General features: G+C 38.1%; 1 protein-coding gene across 3 annotated transcripts in view; it reads right to left on the bottom strand.

The window, feature by feature from the left end:
- The window catches only part of Fgf13 (fibroblast growth factor 13), a 675,218-nt gene that overhangs the window by 306,259 nt on the left and 348,997 nt on the right, over positions 1–19,962 (bottom strand). The window lies entirely within an intron of this gene.

The raw sequence follows: 19,962 nt of genomic DNA, 5'->3' as shown, positions 1-19,962 counted from the left end.
AATAAAGCACCTGCTAGTGAGACCCAGGGACAGAGTTTTGATACCCAGCATGTTGTGTGCATCCCCTCTCCCCAGGAGAGCTGAGACCAGCTCTTAGGAGGCTGAAAACAGGAGGATCACTATAAGTCCAATCTAATAATGAGACCCTGTAGACCTTGTACTAAAATACATTTAAAAATCAATTAAAACTCCACAGAGGGAACAACTTCATAGAAATATTAAATACTAAAAGACTTTTTATTCAATGGTGCTTTATAATCTATAAAGGGATTCTAGGTATATTTTCTAATAGTCTCAATGTTTAAGGCAAAACACAAATTATATGCAACACTACCTAAAAGTCTAAGTAAACCATAAAATCATTTATAAATGACTCTAAGGGGCCCAAACCAATTTGAGTAAACATTTTAGCTTTAAAACTACATTTAATTAAATATGGAGAAAAATGCTATGCATTATATGAAAAAGTAAAGCACTTGATGATTAATATTTGAATACAGAGAATTGGATTAGAATGGAGGCAAGTTTTTAATACCCACTATTTTAGGAAAAGGTTTAAATGAAGATAAGTTTCATAAAAGCCAAGATCCACTATTATTTCTGAGCACAGTAAAAAGAATAAGAAAGAAAAGTTCCAATTCCCAGTGAAAGAGATTCTGATCCCTAACAGCTTAAAGGCAGCTGACAGTTAAAAAGAAAAACACTAATTACCAGATATTGTCATTCATCAAGGAATAAGCTTAAAGATGTTCATTTTGCATATAAGGTTCTATGATACCAATAAAAAGTAACTCTCCAAATCCCCAGTATGGATTATGCCAAGAGTCAAATTTTAGAGTTGATATACTGCTGGAAAATGTTATTGTAGGGAAGAAGACAGAAAATTGACAAGTCTGTAAAAAAATTAAAATAGTAAAACAAGTAGGGACCATTAAAACTATACTCTGTCAGCCAACAAGCAGTCAACCTAGTCCACAGAAATGACATTTTCTGGTGCAGTGAAGTCCACAGCTCGTTAACAGGGCATAACCCAGCACCCTCAAGTGTTAGATAAGTCATTTGGAAACTGCCTATGTATCTCAACTACACTGCAGGTCACGTTGAAAATAAAGAGACTTTTCTCAACCACTTGGGGCTGGGGAGATGGCTCAGTAGAATAAGCACTTCCCTGGCAAGTGCAAGGGCCTGAGTTCAATCCCAGATTCTGAAAAAAAAAAAAAAAAGAAGGTCACACATACTCAATCACTTAAACCACCTTAATTTTACATGGGATATCTTTATTTCTTATATTGGAAAAGGAGTGTTTCAGGTGGATCTGAGATCCATTATCATTATGAATACTGATTCCTTCTAAGGAAGTTCTCAAATCCAGAATAGGGAGATCAAAAGAACTCTGGCTTGTGTCAGTACATTTTTAAGTATGGTTACACAGAAGCAGCTCAAAGATTGCAAAAGAGAACACTGTGGTTTAGGATTTGTGTGTTGGAGAGTTGCTTCCCTAGACAAAATATGTTTGAAAGTGCTTTAGTATTCCTGGCACAGGCAGAAAGTGATTGGTGAAAGTGGAATTTTCTGGAATATCTCTAATTTTATGCATAATGTGTTGAGGACCTACGAGACTCTAAGGCCCTTTGCTAGGCACTAGAAAAAAAAAGAGAGGCATTCCAGTACTTCTTGTCTAGATGAATGGTTCTCAGTCAGCACTGACTATACCAGAAAACTGGGCATGGAAGGAATGGAAAATTATATAATTCAGTGATTTTCACTCTTAGATACAAGTCCAAAACCTCTAGACCACAGAACAATGGCCTCACGTTCTAAACATTCTAATTTGCTTGGCCTATGACAGATTCAGGATATTGGTATTTGCAAAAGCCCTCCCAAGTGATTTTAATAAGCAACCAGAGTGAGAATCTCTAAGGTAGTTGGTAGAAGAAACACATGTACTCCAAGAGAACAAATCACATGGGCTATTTTTTTCCTTCAGATTTTTAAACTTGAACCGATAGAATATGTTGAAACAATATGTTGGCATTAAAAATATTCTTTTATTGAAAGCAATGGAAATTCTAGCATTGGGAGCCTATACTCTTCTATTAGAGATTTACTCATTAGCTACAAATTAATATGAAATATTAAAAAGACTTTGGAATGTCAGTGAATTCATAAAAGATGTAAGTACAGTTATGACCCACACACACAACAGGAAAGAAGAATCGCCTAGGAAGTCTGGTAATGTTTTAAACACTAAAAAAAGTCCTTGATACACACTGGGATAAATAGTACAGAGCTCTCCTAAAATTTGGGATCTTAGGATAGAAATCTGCCTAAGCACAGAGCAGATAGCATTTGCCAATGCTTTGAAAACAAGCAGCGATCACTAGAATCCTTAGTGGATACAAAGTCTTTCATTCAAATGTAGGTCTCCTCTAAAGGGAAGAAGGAAATATTTTGATTGGTTAATTATCACACAAACACATTATAGAGACTTTAATTTTCATAAATACAAAATAATGATGTGATTACTCTAGCAATGGATTGCGCCAGCTGCTGTCACATGGATAACCTATGCTCAGGACAAAAATGAGACTCCATGCTTTTCCCCAGCCTTGGCACTGACAGTACCTGGAATCCCACTACAAGACAGGAAGGGTCCTCTAGAGGGACCACTGCTACTTCAGAATGCAGAGAAACAGACACTGCCTTGGAGGAGCTCAGAAGCCTGCTTTTCTTTAGTGTGCATTTGTGCTCTATTTTGTAGCCTTTTTTGTGGAAAGGGAGGAGTATACACAAATTATACTTTCATGAATGAAAGTGGCTACAAATGTGACCCGAAAGCCCTCACAGTGTCTGGCTTTATAACACATAAGGCAGTACGTACAGTTATCTCTGCTGTTTCACCAACAGGGAAAAATCCACATTACTGCACGTCAGAGTGGCCTTTAATCCTTATTGCTAAACTTTCAAGGAAAAAAAGTGACCATTCTCAGGGCTGGACAGAGTTCAGCAGATTAAAGTGCCTGCTTATGCAGGTGCAGAGACCGGGTTTGTTCCTTGACATGCTATACCGGCCCTGCCCGCAGGGCGCACTAGACAGCAATTGAGACTGGGCGTGGTGGCACACCTCTGTAATCCCACTGCTTAGGAGGCTGAAAACAGGAGGATCACTCAATGTAGTGAGACCCTGTAGACCCTGTACTAAGCACAAAAATGAAAAAAAAAAAAAAGATCATTCTCTACGTAGTTCTATATTGGGCTTTTTGCCACAGAACAATGACCTATATTCTGCTCATCTAGTCTAAGTTTATAATGGCCAACAAGTGTGTGGCTGTTACAGGTTAAATAAACACAAAAGAAACACCCACCTCAGGTAACCATTTTACTGAAATAGTTGCACAGTGTTGGTTAAAAGGCACAGAAATAAACTCCCCAAAACTCAATTTATGCTGAGCATAGTGGCACATGCTAGTAATTCCAACACTCAGGAAGCTGAGGCAGGAGGAGAACCATGTTTTCTAGGTCAGCCTGGACTTTATACCAAGACACTGTCTCCAAAAAACAAAGACAAAAACCAAAATCAAAAACAAAACCCAAGAATCCAATTCAAAACACTATCTAACGACTCTTCGGTTTGTGCCATTTTTTCTCTGCTATTCACCTCAAGATTACAGGGAAAAGTCACCTAAGCTCTGAGTCCAGTGTTGCTTAAATCCAACATGGGGACAGGGAAAGCATACAAAATGCAGAGCTGCTGTCAGGATTAAAAGGGTTAAGAAGCAGTACTCACTAAATATTAACCATTCTTGCTACTGTCACCTTATTGTTCTTAAGATTTACATCCTAATGGGGCTGGGGAGATGGCTCAGTGGATTAAGTGCTTCCCTGGCAAGCTAAAGGGCCTGAGTTCAATCCCTGGTTCCACCAAAAAAAAAAAAAAAAAGATTTACACCCTAGTGGGTAAGCCTAACAGTAGAAAAATTAATAGACAGATAAGAAACATAATGTTTGGTTGTGATGTGAACAGAAAAGAACAATAGTGAGGCCGCAAAGGAGAGACAATGACAAAAGCTACTTTACCCAGAATGCCAAAGAAACTTTCACTGAGGATGACCTGTGAGCATGCGGAGACATGAGGTTTCAGTTCTTGTGATTAGGCCATCTTGTTTTGTCCAGTGCAGTGGCTCAGGCAGTCCCAACAGCACCCTGCCTCAGCCCTCAGCTCTGTCAGATGAAGTCCTAGGTCTCCTTTTCCTGGTGTTCTGTTTTGGTTGCCCAGGGATAAGACATTACACTGACAGTATCACATTGAGGAAGGCAAAAAAGTCTCATTTGCAGCCCACCGAAAAGAATCTTGAATGGTGAAGTTCCCAGATCATTATTGCACCTGCTGATTCCCAAAGAGTAAGCTGCTATTTTTTCCCTTTCCAAAAATAGATGGCTGCCTCCCTGAGTGCTGTGTAACAAAGAGGCTGTGTGGCTCTCCGTGCTACTTATTTCCTATTATTCAAGTTGACTAAGACAGGAGAGAGAACTGCTGCCTCCCCAAGGAATTATGGCCAGCCAGTGAGGCACAGGCAATGTGGACACACTATTAGGAGAAGCCCTCAGGGAACTTCTTCACTCACCTAAGGAAGGGAGTAGGGGCAGGGGGAGTTCCACTACTCTGTCCCTAGTACACAGGATGACACAGAAGCACCTGCACTAGGATAAAATCTACTAGGACATCCTTTCTGATCTCAGCCACCCTCAGTCACATTTCAGCAAGCCCCTCCCCACTCCCCATCACTAACAGACCCAGATCAAACTTAAGAGACTGTGGGCTGAGAATGGGGATGGGGAGATGAGTTAAAGAGCAGACTGCAGCTGGAGTTCTAGTCCTTTGGCCTCGAGAGAACAGAAGCTTAGTCAAAATGCCTATGGCCTAGGCATTGCATTCCTCTTATTAATAGGACTATAGGAAGTATGCCATGTGGCCTTTCCATTGTCTCTTCTCTCTCTGGTCTTGGGTGAGCTCAAGCAGAAAGGATCTATTTTCAATGGAGGCTACGATACTGAGCATGCTCCTTGTGGGCAGGGCTGAGCTTTTGCTTGGATCTCTGATATAGCCCATCCTAGTGATCTGATTTACTCAAGATTTCATTATTACTTGAGATGTTCTAATGATCCATAGATGTTTGGAGGCTCAAAGGCAGCTTTGAGAATTTAAAAGTTAAATGATCTCATTAAATATCAAATAAACACACCAAGTAGAAAGGCAGCCAGTGATTTTAGGAAAAACACTGACCATGTAATCAGAGGGGTTGACTTTTAATGGTTTTTCCCCAGAAGGTAAAATAAAATGCATGGTGAGCAGTCAGAAAAAAAAATATTAACCAAAATGATAAAGGTAGATTTTTCTATGGAGTGAGATTATGGGTGCTCTAGTTCTTCTTCATTCTTTTTCATATTTAAAAAATGACATCTAATGATCACGTCAAATTAGAACATTCCAACTGTTGCAGTTTGTGTCTAGTTGTCCCTCCAAAGCCGCCTGCAGCCATGGGGCAGCTTCTAGAGTTTGTGATTATTTCATGGTCCAACCTGGGATTATGGGTGTGAGTGCTGCACCTGCCCTGGGGCAGATAGCCTGAAGGCACTATGAGGGAGGACAAGCGGCTTGCTAGTTGCCACAGCTGCTGCTCCTCTTTTGACTCTTGCTGTTTTACTGTCTTCCCTCTGCCATGTTTCATTCTGCCTTAGAGCCAGCTGAGTATGAACTGAAACCCCCACAAACTATGAGCTAAATGAACCTTTTCTTCCTTAATTTTGGGTGACAGGTAGTTTTTCCCAGCAATGAGAGAAAAGTAACTAAGATACCAATGATATAAAGATCCAGTTAAAATATCACTTTTTCTTTCATTAGTTGTATTAACTTGGAGCTAGGTGTGCTGTACCTTCTGTATATCCTTAGTTTTCCTGTGTATAACAAGAGCAGAAACTACCTGAAATGCCTTCAGTTCTGACACTGATACTAACACACTATAGCTATATTTTTTAAACTGGCAATTTAAAGAGCTAAGACATTAGCACTACTTCAAGTCACCATGACCAAAGTTACCATGTGCTGCAGAAACTTATCCTTTCTGCAGGGTTCTGATTGTCAGGGTGAAGCTCACAGGTATTGCTGTTATTCTGCATTCACTCGTGAGTCACAGTTGGTCTGATATTGGATCTTGAAGTCCAATTGCTACTGAAGTGTGGGATTAATAACAAACTACTCATAACATCTGCCTTCATCTGAAACAATTTCCTTACTTCAAATTCTGCCTTCGAGTGCTCATCAGATACCCATATAACATAGTACATAAATTATGTCATTTATCTCTACAAGTACACTATCAAAGATGAACAAGTGCGATTAGCCCCATTTTATAAATGGTGAAACAGGCTGAGAGAAGCACACACAACTAGGTAGCAAAATTTGAACCAGTGTCACTCTATGAATTTGACTAGATAAATGTGGGTAGCTAAGTTTGCTGGGGTTACTGAACACTAATTGTCATCATGTGGCTTTCATTTTCCTGTTTCTCTCTGTAATTCATGGATGTCAAATCCTTGAGCAAGGAGGATTTTGTTGTCATGCTTTCTTCTGGTCCCTGAAGCCTGCAGATAACAATGAGTAATTCAAAAGCCTCTACACCAGCTTCCACCCAGAGTGGGAGCTTGTAAGTGGGCTTGGAAGAAGCTGATGCAGTTTGGGAATACAGCAGGTGGTAATTATGCTGGGATCTGGGCTCCTTCCATTTGAAAAAACCTCCAAACCGACAGAGAGGTGAAGATATTAGCAAGCCACAGCAATCTCCAGAGTACGAAACTGAATGACTGGTATGCCAATGGAACCTTCCTTACATTAGTTGATAATCTCAGTTCATTTGAGCCTGAATGTAAGTTTCAAGGAGTTAACACGGGCTTCTGATTGCCATGGGCACATTGTGGATGGGATTGTTTCCCAGATTGGTGTTTACATCACTTTTTATCACTCACTTCAGGGAGAGTGAACACAGCAGCAGAGCAACAGGAAATTCAGTTGGTATTTGCAACTCTGCCACTTACTAATTGGGACTGATAGACAAGTCCTGAAGATTCTTTGAATTTCATTCCTCTGAATCAATAAAATGGAGATGATAAACTGATCTCACAGCATTATCATGAAAATTAAAATAAAACATTTTATAGGAGCAAGGGGGAAATATCATGACTATATTAATAGGTATAAGAATTATCATGCCCATGAGCAGAGAAGAATAAGAATTAATAGGTATAAGAATTATCATGCCCATTGGTGCTTTCTGTAATAGAGATAGTTATGTGTGGTCAAGTTCTATATCTTTCTATATCATGATTTAGTAAGTCTGAAAACCGCTGGGTTAAGCAAAGTTAGGGTGTGTATTATACAACTCTTATGCAACAAGCTTCCCAGCCTATCACAGAGTTGATAAGGCACTGTACTTAGAAACCTAATAGCCACCAGATATTCTTCTTATTCAGAGAGACAAAGTCAAATTTAACCACAAGTCTTCCTGTATTTGCTTAAGGACATCATCTCACAGAAGTGCTTATGTTGTAGGGTCCAGATGAAGGTCAACAAACGCACAGGCTGGAACCACACTGCTGATCAAGAAGCTTCAATGATCAAATTGACCAATTTCCACCATCACCAGCAGCCCGTAAGATTAGCTTGCAGGATTTGCATATACAAAGAGCAGAATACATTTAAAAAGAGATTAAGGTAGCTTCACCTTGAGGTAGCAATGGTATCTTGGAACCATTGCAGTCTAGCTCTCGGTCAGCTAGGGTAAAACCAGCAATATTAAACAGTTCAAGTAGGGGTGAGTGATAGCAGATGGAACCAAGATAGAAGGCCCTGAATAAGTATAACTTTCATGGAAGCTACTATAAGCTCTGAAGGGCTGATCTTTCTTTCTTCTAGATCAACAACACTTAAAGTCACATCCTGATCCTGGGTCAAGTCAAGCAAAGAACTGCAATTTGAAGTAGACATAGCATGTTATAAAACCAAGAGAAATAAACTTTTCCCATTGAAAACTCTCATGACCATCTATGTTCCCATTTGGCAGCTTGACCTCTTTACATCCTATCAGTTAACGTACTGAACATTTAGAAGGCACCAGCTGTACCAGCTATATGACACACATAATTATTAATGTTTAAATAATATGTCTAGGAAAACATGTATGGTAAGAAATCTGGACAGAAATCCAGTTTTATCTAATTCCAAATACCAGGGTGTTTTTATTTTGCTTTCCATTTTTGCTATCAGGTAAGCAGGTTGTTTGGTTTTCCTGAATTTTCTGGCTTCTAGATTTCTGGCTCCTTATGCCTGCCAGAGCCGCTCCCATCTATCCACTCCCACAGCTTGTAAACTCCATCGTCCCACTTTTTTTAAGCAAGAGAGTCATAAGAATGCCCAGATACCTAACAAAGTTCTACTACTTGTGCCAAGAAAGGGCAAATTACATCTTTTTCTAAGACAATGTAAAAGCCTTTCAGGACATTTTGAAAACAATTTCAAACATGCCTTGGCTATGCACTGGAGCAGGACACTGCTCTTGGTGCGTTCTGTAATAGAGATAGTTATGTGTGGTCAAGTTCTATATCTTTCTCAAAGTCCATTTTGCATCTATGAATTAATTATTCATTCTCACAACATGCAGAGAACTGCATGAAGCACAATGGCAGATATTTTTTCTAGTGTCACAGGCATCTTATATTTTACCTTTACCGTAAACTTTGCAACCAATACTATAAGCTTGTCAAAATATAAAGTACATACTCCTCTCATCTATATGTTTTGAAATACCCAGAATAGGACCCTGTTATTCAAGAAAAATTCCATGATTTACATGAATATATATTGCTTGGACAATTAAATGGCTATACTTTGTACACTGAGTTAGTAATATAAAATAAAAATATACACTGTATTAACTATTGTTACCCTCCCATTATCTTGTATGGAAATTTTGTTTCTTTTTTTCTCTCCAAATAATGGATATACACCTGACCAATACACATCCTGATAGAGAGGCTCTTTCCAACTTGCTGTAAAAGGAATAAAGGAGGCTGATACCCTAGTTCCCTGAGCAAACAGCTTCCCACCTTCCTGGATGCTGGTCTTTGCAAATATCCCAAGCAGCATTTACTTAAAATGTTTCAGGTTGACATAAAAAAGTACTAACCCAGAGAACCTGAGAGCACAAATCTATAGTTCATTTTAAATCATTGTATTTAATACAACAGCAGAGATGGGTTAATCAAAAGTTGATGAATGTATAGGTTCATCTCCCCAATCTGTCTTGCTCTTTATCCTGCTGAGTATACACGTTTTACTGATGTCATAATGTTTCCATGGCAATTTACATTTTGAACTTTTCAAAATTATTTTCCTTTTGTATTCAGCATACTAAACAAGAATAGTTATATCCACACATGAGACAGTGAAAGACTGACCACAGACATGTTAAAGGTCATTCTTTAAATCTGAAGCAGATTTGAGAAAAGAACATTGACTTCAGAGACTTGGGCTCTGGAGACATAGTAATCAAAAAGGCACCTAACCATACAAAGGAAATAAGATGAAAATGTTACTGATTCAAAGTTAGAAACAGTGTTATTTAATTCAACTCCATCAAAAACTTGATAGAAACTGACCAAAATTGGGCAACTCAAGGAGCAGGTTAAAGAATAAAGATTCCCAAGCCAAAATTAGTACCAATTTAACATGTTGGCAACACTGACCTGGAATCCCCACTATATTAGGCTCCAAAGAGATTCTGTTGTGCAGCTGTTTAAAGCCATGAATTTATGTAGTGCAAAAAGTGTCAGATTTGACTTCTCAACCTCAGGCTCGGTACCCATTAGAAGGGAATGACGTGAGGTTTGGGGAAGCATTTAGGTGATTCTCAGGCTGCATCTGTGGAAAATGAATGACTCAAAGAGTGCTGAACATGGATCTGCAAGAGTACCCACACCCTTTGTTAGCTGCACTGAGAATTTAGCCCTGCCCTTTCCTCCAGCCACAGTTTTGTTCTTGTGTTATCCTGGTATTAAGAGTAAACAACTTACCAGCAAAGACAGCTCATTCAGGCCCAGGATATAGTTGCACAGTGATAAACTGAAAACAGTCTTATTATAGTTCAAAACCCATTTACAGTGAAGCAGCATCATTCCCCTTTGAGAAGCAGAACCTTGTTATGATTTTCTTCTCTTGCACATGGACTGAAAAAGCATCCACTATACAGAAGACCCAATTATAATTGGGTTACCATTAGACCTGTGAAAATCTGATCAATTAAATTACCCAGAATTACAATACCAAACAAGACAGAAATGGGAAATGGGGGAAATAAAACTACTGGATGAACCAGGAGCATTTTAAACCCATACCTAAAAAATTATAATACAATCTGACCAGTTTTGCCAATCCATAATGATGGAATTAATTCAACAGCTTGTTTTTAGCTTCTGATGCAAAGACAGCGCTCCTGGAAGAAATAGCGTAATGGAAAAACATGGCTCTGCTCCAGGACAAAACCCAGACCAACATCGAGGGAAGGCTTTCACTTCTATCCTGTTAGTATTATTTGTACTGTGCCTGAGCCAGGTGAATCCATGCCTCATTAATGAGAGCAAGGCCACCACTGAGATAATTCCTCCTCTTCCAGGCCTTAAAAATAAAGAAAACACAAAATGCCATGGAAATTTTTCATGTGCCTGTGACAAGCTTCATTCACTGATTATAAATCAATTATAAGGCCTCTTAGAGATCCTATTCTCAGGGCTCCTGCTGAGAGAGCTCCCCACCTTCACTAACTAGTGTGACCAGAGATACCAAGCAGCTAAAAGCCAAGTATTAAGATCCAGGAAAAAGAGCATTTAGCCAGATAAGTCCAGTCACTTATGCCCTCGGAGCAGCCATTGTTTTTTGGGTTTTTTTTTTTTTTCACCAATACCCTTTCGCTCCTTTTGGCCTCATCCCATTTACATGAATTCCGACTCCCACTATTAGTAGCTATCCTACACTTAATTCTAAGGCAACTTCCTGCCTTCAGCCTATTCCATCTCCTGCTTTCCAAAGAAGAAAACCTCCCTCTCAAGTTAGCACCCTTTTAAGTTTTTGTAGACAGCAGTGTGGGTATCTGTGGCACAGGGTGCACTTACATCTGCCTTTTTCTTTACAACCAATCACCCTGGCAACTTTTTGACAGCTCCCAAAGTAACTAATGGTTTACAAAGCTTTTGTAAAGCCAAGACTCACTACTGTTTCTGAGATTCTCTTAGATATTCTTCCCCCTTTTTACAAACAGAAGAATGAAAGGAAGGAGGGAATTTCTGTTTCATGTGGCAAAAATGTTGATGCACTATTGTTAGGAGAGTCCTGCTGAGAATTTCTTGTGGATAAAGAGAAGTAGAAAAAAAAACACTTCTATAAAGGAAGACTTAGTTAATCTTACAAGATTCACTGGGAAGTTTCTGGTTCCAGTGAAAATAGGTATTGTCTTTGACCCAAACCTTAACCTTTTGTCACTATCTGTTCCTTTACATAAGAGAAAGGTTTCTAACACAAGGATCTAGAATTTCTACCCAGAGGAATGCATTCTCTGGCCTTAAGAACTTATTCAGCCTGGGCATGAGACAAGTTGGACAGGAAGTAATTTTTAGGGTGATGATATCCTGAGATGTATGGCTTAGTAAATGACAGTAGTTCATGAAGTTACTCCAGTATTTTGAACTTTGCAGTATATCAGTGTAACTTCTTTGGTCTCTAGGATAACAGGCCGAGCTGCATATCATTAATGAATCTGTAGTGACTTACCTTTGTTTCTTCCCTAGGTCACTTTCCAAGTCCTTAATGATGCCTCATAAAATCACCTAAATAAACCACTTGAAATCAAATCCTGTCTCAGCATATACCTCAAGGAGATGCCAACCTAAGATCCCAATTATCCCCAAGAAACACAATAGGGCTGGGGAGATATCTGGGTAATCTAACCACTTGCCTGGCAAGCACAAGGACCCGTGTTGGATTCCCAGTACCACATGACATGCAGGCCCCATTCTGTGTTGGCCACTGAAACCAGGCGTGGTGGTGCACTCCTGTAATACTAGAGCTGGGGAGGCTGAGATGGGAGGATCACTACCAAATGTGAGCTGCTTAGTGAGACCCTGTACCAAATACACAAATAAACAAAAGATGTAAAAAAAATAAACTTATACAAAGGAATTGTGTATGTTTAGCTCAGCATCTTAATCACTTTTGGAATGAGAGTCCTTGAAAGAACTTGTTTTTGATTGACCACAGATCTCAGCCATGATCTCCAAAAACCTTTATTAGAAATCAGATATGGATGTGCTATTTCCATCTCCCTGTATCTCAAGACTGTTTCTTATTTTGTTTTGGGATCAAATGGAAGAGCAATGGAATGTTATTTATTGTTCTTCACAAGGCTCTACCAAAAGCTTGTGTCTTGTCATCAGCAGCAGCAGAAAGAACCTACAGGTGAGAAATACTAAATCCTTACATATTCAGGCTAATGGGCTCACAGTCTTTTCCATCACTGCCATCAATCTCTGAACACATTCTTCAGTGAGAAAAAGATGCTCACTTCTTGCCATGTGAACATTAAACATACTTAAACCTCTATGTACCTTTATCATAGGTTCCTCATGAGGTTTGGACATAAAGTATCAGCATGTAGTATAAGTAAAAAAGATAGATTGAAATGATCACCCATCCTGATTTCTTCAAAATCACCTTCTGTCCGACTAGCTTCACTAATCACATTGACATCTTACCAATTACAGAGCAAATACGTTTGTAGAAACATCTTTGTCTCATATCATAAGAAGCAGCAAGGTGTAAACAGCAAGCAGCTCTGAAATGTTTGGGTAATTTTCCTCAACTGGTCCTGCTGGCATTATGCAAAGGTGCTCCCAGAGTTTAGGAGGACTACTGATTGTAGGACAACATCTGCTCCATGATCCCCAGTGAGTCCATTGTAAAGACAGCAAGAGATGACTTGAAACCCTCACTATCCAAGTCTAGGATGTCAAATACCAGACATATGGGCCACTCTGACAGTTATAAATCCATAGTGGCCAAACAGTTCTCACAAGGCTTTAAACACAGATTTTTGGTGTCTTTCATTAGTTGATTGGACTTGACAATTAAAGTGAACCCATTTGCAATCTCTGAACTGGTGAAACTAGATCACAGAATAGGCTTCACAATGTGCGGAGGCTTGCTAAATTTCTGGGTGAAAAACACCATCAAAAGCAGGCAGCCATGAGTCAGTGAATGGCTAGGTTTTTGTGCATCATATTGACTAAAAATTGGTTTTTCTGAGGTTGACAAAGATATCATTAAGAGAAATACAAAAGCAAAGCAGAATTGGGAGTGCCTGTCATTGTGGTATTCTGAACACGGGCTGCTTGTCATGACATGCCAGTTACTGCTAAGATGTCTCTTGGGTAGGTGGATGTTCAAGAAGAAGGGGGTGGTGAATGAAAGCAAGAGACAGGAAAAGGAATACTGTGGGACAGTCCTGCTTCAAGGTTGTATATGGTGAGATGTTTGGACTTATGTGCAAACATAAGAAGCATAGAATTCTTTATCCTATTGTTAAAATATAATCTAATTTTTAAATGTTCTTTATCATATTATGTAGGGACTTAAGGTTCAACATATCAATACTTGATGAAAAATACCTGTTCCTTATTATGCCTAAGATGTTTGAAATGTAGTGAAATAGTGAGGTTAAGCTTGATAACGTAAATCGTTTGATAATAACAATAAGCTTGTCTTCTGGATGGTTAACAACCTAAGTTTGCAGACCAAAATTAGAGAAAAAGGAGGGCTACAAGGAAAGCCAATATTTTGGCCCTACCCTTCTAAGGTCAATTAATACTCAGGTCATATGAGAACTTGTACTGTAACGTCATGTACCTCGGTAGTGTCCCACATTTTCTGACCAAGAAGGTTATGGGGCCAAAGAGGAAATTGATCAATGACGTAGAGTGTGCCTAAGGAGAGTCACATGAGGAGAAGACACTCTCTCAGGCTTTCACAGAGAGCACATTGGCCAAGCAATGGCCGTGACTCATCCACATGGCTGCACTGACAAATGTTCTACAATCTGAGGTACAGGATCTCAGGATAAATCCTGAGGGCATTTCACTGACCTTCTCAAACCAAAAAGCTACAACTCTTGTTGCATAGGTCCTGCTTTACCTTGGTCTTAACCATCCAGTAGAAAAGTATGAAGATGAAATATAGGAAGTAATGCCATGTTGTTATGTTGAGCTGTGGGGGACTCAGGTCAATAATTTCTGACATTGCCAATTAAACAGAAGACCCAATGCTATTATGGGCTTCTGTACTCTTTTAGAATATTTTGCTGAGTTTACACACCTATAATATTCAACAACGGAAATTAAAAAAAAATTGGGGTATAACTATGAATGTCCATTTTGTATCTGTGTATTCAAAGTGGTTGGGATAGATATATAGTTGCATTCTCTTAATGAATAGAATGATTTTTTCTAATGGTGTTTTTAAGTAGGATCACAAGTCTGTATCTTGTACAGCAATTAACCACTAAGAAGAATATATGCAGTGTATTATTTGTTGAAACTGTACTTTCGATTTGATTTGAAACTGTCTCATTGCTATATGTTTATCAATAAGACTTTGAAAAGAAAAAAAAACAAAAGCAAAGCAGACACAACAAACTCTTTTCTGACAAATTGAATGCTGTTTAAAAAGCTGTTTCAGTTAGGAGAGCAACCAGAGTTTGCTTGCTGTTTCGCCAATGCAACAATATCAGTGAAGTAGTGATCATATTTCAGTGAAAACAATATAACTACCAGTAGAAGGAGCTTTAAGACATCAACTTTTGCAGGCTTTTCTTTGAATGGCTAGAAACACTGACTTCTACAAAGGTGAAGGGTGTCTAAGTTCACATAGTGGATTAGTAGCCAGACTTTGAGCTGTTTCTTCTTCTTCTTTTTACTAAGCCAGATTATCACTAAATTAACAAAAGCAAAATGGTGAATTAAATGTAAACGGAAGCGAGAAAAAGAGGAAGTGGGAAATAGATTAAGAGCATAAAACCAGATTTTTTTTTTCAAAACTAACCCGTGTTTAACTGTATAGTGGGTTCAAAGATAATTTATGCAAAAAGGAAAAAAATAAAGAAAAAAAAGAGCAGTATCATATTGAAAACTAAGCATCCCAAGACATAGACAAATGCATATTTGGCTCGAGCCCCTTTCATTACCAAGGACTGAATATTTAGTTTTCTTCAAAATTCATATGTTGAAGCCCTAAGCACCAATGTGATCATACTAAAAAGTAAAAACATTGGGAGTTAATAAGTGATAGATGAGTTCAAGAGTAGCAAACCAATGATAGCATCAGAATCCAAATAAGAAGAGGAGGAAAACACAGAACCTCCTCTCTGTGCCATGTGTAGGTACATCAACAAGGCAGCCATCTGCAACCAGGAAGGAAGCCCTCACCAGAACAGAACCGTGGTGATCCCTAGCCATGGACTTTCCGCCTCTAGACTGCGAGAAACAAATGCCTATCATTTAAATCATCACGTCTGTGGTATTTTCGGTATTGTGTTATTGCAGCCCCAAGTAACTGAAACATTCACATTTCACTTTATATTTTCAAGTAGCAAGTCTCACCCAAGATAATTATTTTTCCTATCACATATAATGAATTCTGAATATAGTTTACTGCTCCACCGTTGCTTCAAGTTTACAAAATAGTATCAAAGTAAGTTCACTACATCTCCTGCTTTTTTGGAGTTTGCTCTTTGTTTTTCTTTCTAATTCTAAGTTACCTTGCTATGAACATACTTTGCTACAGGCAGCATCTGGGGCTGCACATTTCAGATCCCGAAGGTTATCATGACATAAGATTTGGCTTTCAGCTCTCTAATTAAAAATGGCTTTCTCTCTTTATGACTGCAATCAAAGTTCAGGAGCAGCAGGAACCAACCAGAAAAGGGAGTGCTATTTCCTCTTCTCCTACCATTAGAACAATTTTCTTGTGTTACAATGAGCCTAAAAGGAATGTATATGATGACTTCAGGGACTTCATAAGGTCTGATCTATAACTCTGGGATTGAATATGTGGCTGGGTCTGTGATGGGGAAACACACTTTAGTTAGTTTAATCATTCCGGACCCGAACCTTTCCAAAGCAATTGACACATTTCTCTGCTACTTCAAGTAGAGAAATGACTCCCTGTCTATGTGTGCTCCCATATTATTTTTATATAGGTCTTCACAATCTTATGTTTATGCATTGTTCTCTCTGGCTACTGGACTTTGGCTTTCTTTCACTGCTTTATGCTTATCCAATACCTTTTGCTATCAAACACCCCACTGCCTTGAGTATGAAGCCCCACTCTGTAGCCTCTGCCCACCGAAATCTATTCTCCATTCTAACTATCTCAGCCTACAGAGCACCACTCAGCCTTTCTCCTATGAGGAAGGCATGATGGATCCTAGAAGAATTTTCTTTTTAATGAAACATGTGAAAATGATTCTGCTTTGTGAGGTCTTATGGATGTGTATTTTAACAGCGTGTTTTTCATACCCACTTTCAATGAAAGGTCACTCATCATTTACTAGAGGCCAGAAACCACAGTGAAGGACAAACTTTTAAGCACAGAGGTCTCTTCTCTCATCAGTAGAAGACACAGGTCATTTAGCATGCAGTTATGCTACAGAGTGCGAAGCGCTACAATGGTGATCATACAGACTGATCTTTAAGAGTAAAAGAAAAGCTAAGCACAAGTCCCTAGAAATGTCAAGGGATGTTCTCCACAGAAGCCAATATTGCCTGGTGAGTGCAAGGTCCTGAGTTCCATCCCTATTACTGCAAAATAATAATGATAATAATAATAACAATAGTAATAACATAAAGATGACTAGAAGCAGGCAACTAGTTGGCAAATATTATACTTAATTGACATAGGGTTAAAACGTCAATATTATTTGTTGGCACCAGAGTGTATAACTGCAGAAATCTCCTTACTCTGGCAATGTACTGATTTTTATGTATGAGCTGCTTCAAAAGCAGATGAGCAGGAGCACTAGCATTATGAATAAATGAAGAGGTCTGGCCAGATAGCTCAGTAGACTAAAACATCTGCTTAGGCAGGTGCAGGGATCAAGGTTCGATCCCTGGTCTGCCGTGCCAGTCCTACCCCCGCAGCTCACTGAGAAGACAACTGAGACTGGGTGTGGTTGCTCTCACCTGTAATCCCAGTGCTTGGGAGGCTGAAAACAGGAGGATCACTATGAGTCCAATCTGTGTAGTGAGACCCTGTAGACCCTGTACTAAATACATTAATAAATAAATATATAAATAAATAGTAAAGAGATTGTATAAGACTTTAGGGTCTTACCTGTGGAAGGGAGTGAAAAAAGATTCCTTACATGACTACAAACAACACACTATATAGGGAATTAAGACTAACCTTAAAATTTGGAACATGTTCATAAATAAATGATTGTAAACAAATGAACTCAAATGTGTACCAACTGAGTTAACAGAAAAGAGAGGAGGGGGAGGGGAGAAAATGATTAATATTATAAATAAATAAAGAACTTTAACATATTAGTAAGAAAGACAGCAAAAAGTTTCAGGAAAATATTAACAAATGATACCAAAAGAAATTCAAAGGAAGAGAGGTCTCCCTCATATAAATCTTGAAAATATAAATCAGTAAGACAAAGGCACAGCTATTCAGAAAAGTAGTTTGGTAGTACATTTCAAAATTAAAAGTGAACCTACTACATAATCTAGCAGTGTAATCTTTGGACTTTTATACCCAAGAAATAAAAAATGTTAAATTATAAAATATCCAAAATAACCTTCAATGGAAAGATGATTATACTGTAGTATAACATAGCATACAACTTGAACACACCCCTAAGAAGCTATGTGGCATGAAAGAAGTCAATCTCAATGTATTTGTAAAATAACACAATTGTAGAGATGGAAAACAAACTTGTGTTAAATGTTCATGTTAGCTGCGGTAGTGTTTCCAAAAGATGAAATTATACGGAAGTACACACGTACACACATACACAAATGAATCTATGTGTAATTGTACAAATTTGTATTATATACTAACACTTTTGAAAGCTAGCCAAGTGTGGACAGGGCTTTATGGTATATTTCTTTGTAATGTTCTATTAATCTACAGTTACCTCAAAGTAATATTTCCTTTTCAAAACTGAAAAGAGAGAAAGTAGATTTGCAGCAACACAGACAAAATATGAGCTCTTGTTTTATCTTGTTTGGTGGCAATCATAGAGTAAGCAAAATTGCTTTCTACACCAATTAGGTATGTTTAAATTGTTTTGCAATCATAATAAATATGAATGAGTAGCAGAAAAACAGAGGCTTAAAATTAAGCATACTTAGTTTAAATCATAGATCTGCTACTTCTTAAATGGTTTTGGAAATATCACTTAATCTCTCAGAGTATCATGCTTCTTTATAAAAACTAGCATGATATTCCCTATCTTAGAGATTATTTTAAATAATAGATATAGCATTCTTGGCATATATTAGGAATGTGATTAATGACTGATATGAAATTATTAGTAGCTTCAGGTAAAATTAATTTCACAAGCCTAACATTATTCAAGTTATCATGTGCAGGCTTTTTTTCTTATACAAAGACATGTGTGCTATTGTTTTTTGTTTACTTTAGCTATGCAAAAATAATACAGTCCTTACATAATTTCATAAGTTTCACGAAATGACATGACATAAATTTCAATGGAAAGAAATGATGTGCTGCAAACTCTGCCACAGAGCTGTGTGCTTAATGTTCCATATTTGAACCACAGAGGGGGGCAGGAATGAAGGAGCAGAGAGAGGAATTGCGGAGAACTACATAGCAAGTCTTCTTCTCTATTCCCTATCTTCTATGAATAGATAAGGATTGCAACCTTCCTTTGCAAGACCCATGACCTCATAGTTGCATTACAAAACAACTCGCACCAATTTTCATGTAGCTAATTTATTCTGTAAGCAGTATAGGATTGTTCCTAAGGCATAGATCCTAGACTCAGTGCAGAAAAGGAACTAGCCCTGCCATTGACTTCTCAGGTGTGCTACGGCCAACTACTGAGCCTCTGTCTCCAAGTCTTACTATTTTATCCATAAAAAGACTGATGACATGAGCCTCACTCAGAAAGTCAAATATCATGTTTTTTCTCATATACATAATCTAGGAAAAATTTAATTTTTTAGAAAAGAATATGACAAGAAAGTAACAGGGAGACACAAAGGAGGCAGTGGTGGGGGATGGAAAAAAGGAAGGAGTGTAGTAAGGTAGGAACGTTTAAATTATGTTCTGTGCATGTACAAATATAGCAAAATGAACTCTTAACATGCACTAATAAAATACTCTAAATATGGTGTTAGGTTCATAATAAACACTTAAGAATTAGATCCAATTCTCCTACCAATCCAAAACATATTGCTTAAATAAAAAGTAAACTTTACTGACCATGAAATTTTGCTTCAAAAGATCCTTAAGAAACTGAAGAGAACATAAAAATGAAATATATTAGAGAGTGTACCTACTCATAACTGCTACCATTCAGAGGTTGTACAATGTGGACTTCTACGTAGGGAGAGATTTCACTTTATTGTATATTTATTGCACTTCTAGTATTAATTCTAACCCCAATGTGGCCCTACTATTTGATGAGATATGATGCATATTATAAGAAATGATACTATCAATTTCCAATGAGTCTTACATGGATCCTTTCCTATCCCTATTGCTATAAATTCCCTTGATAAATTTGACTTGACACTGTAAATAGTACTTGAACATCTGCTTTCTTCATATTTTTTTTG

The sequence above is a fragment of the Octodon degus genome, unplaced genomic scaffold, assembly GCF_000260255.1.
Source record: "Octodon degus isolate 3935 unplaced genomic scaffold, OctDeg1.0 scaffold00110, whole genome shotgun sequence".
NCBI lineage: Eukaryota > Metazoa > Chordata > Mammalia > Rodentia > Octodontidae > Octodon > Octodon degus.
Note: the sequence above shows the minus strand (reverse complement) of the source record. Positions and strands in the feature narration are given on the sequence as shown.